Genomic DNA, 1,482 nt, shown 5'->3' with positions numbered 1-1,482 from the left:
TGGGGGTGGGGGGGTGGGGGTGGATCGACCTTAAACTTCAGAAGGCAAAGAACCCGACTCTCTTGTGGGCGTGTGTCACCCCCGCTCTTTATACCCCAGATAGTCTCTAAGAGACTAGAGCGGTAGCGGAATGTCGGCCCTCAGCCCAAATTCTTCCAGCAACTTTCCGCCAAAGACCATTCCTCTCTAACTCACTGTCATGACAGAAAACTCCAAACCACACGATCTCCCTCTCATACCCATCCCCCAGCCACATCCCGGGACCTGCCCCAAAGAAGTCCCACACCCCCCTGCGGCCCGGGCATGAAGACGCCGTCTCACCACGGCTCCAGCCACGGCGTGGACCAGGCTTTCGTAGGACAGCACGGAGGCCATCGGTGCGGCTCCCAGAAGACTCGAGCACACTTCTCCTGCAGATGCAGCAACCGGCGGAGTTACGAAAGGAGAACCCAAGCCCGGGGGGTGAGCGCCGCAAGCTCCACCTTCCCAGGCCCGCCTCCCCCAGAACAACCACTTCCGGGTCGCCTGGCGCCCTCTGTCGCCCGTGAGGGCCGCCGCGGCACGGGCCTGAGAACGCCCCTGCACGCTGATTGGCCCCCGCGTGCGGGGCGGGGTAGTGCGGTGTCCGTGGGGGCCTGGCCCCAGAGCGCCACGCGACGGGGCGGAGATACCCCGGCTCCCTTGTAGTCCGAAGTTCTCCCGCATTTCCGGGGACCTGTCCAGTCACATCATCTCAGACATCTTAATGGACTTTTATGCTGGTGACAGCTAAAGATGGGGGACTCAATGGGACTCCGACCTTCCTGGTTCTCTACGATGGCACGATTCTTTTCTATTTTGAAAGTCACATTTTGGTCAAGAGGAAGACAACGTTGACTGTTGACTGGGAAAGTTCTCCCGGCCTAAGAACCCTGAGGTGTGGTGGGAAGAGAAGTAGAGTGTCAGGAGATGAGGAAATTATGACATGCAAGTGTGGCCCTCCTACAAGTTGGCAAGTAATTTAGGCGACCGGACGCGGTGGCTCAAGCCTGTAATCGCAGCACTTTGGGAGGCCGAGGTCAGAGGACTGCCTGAGCCCACGGGTTCGAGACCAGCCTGGGCAACTTGGCAAGCCCTCATCTCTACAACAAATTTAAAAAATTAGCCAGGTATGGTGGCACGTGCCTGTAGTTCCAGCTACTTGGAAGGCTGAGGCAGAAGGATCGCCTGAGCCCAGCAGGTGGACTCTGGGGTGGTGCACTCCAGCCTGGGTGACGGACTGAGACTCCAACTCAAAAAATAAACAAACAAATAAATAAAAGTAATTTCGCCTCTTTGGTTTCCTCCTTTGTGAAATGGCAGTGTTAATTACAAAAGCCAATTTATGTAGTGTGCTTTATAAAACACTGAAGAAAAAAAATTTTTCCGTGATGCAAAGTGAATAATCAGACTACATAAAAATAAAGAAATCACACTCAACTGTGTGTGTGTGTGTGTGTGTGT

Source organism: Carlito syrichta, unplaced genomic scaffold, assembly GCF_000164805.1.
Source record: "Carlito syrichta isolate Samal-C Ts95f unplaced genomic scaffold, Tarsius_syrichta-2.0.1 Scaffold154421, whole genome shotgun sequence".
NCBI classification, from domain to species: Eukaryota; Metazoa; Chordata; class Mammalia; order Primates; family Tarsiidae; genus Carlito; species Carlito syrichta.
Note: the sequence above shows the minus strand (reverse complement) of the source record.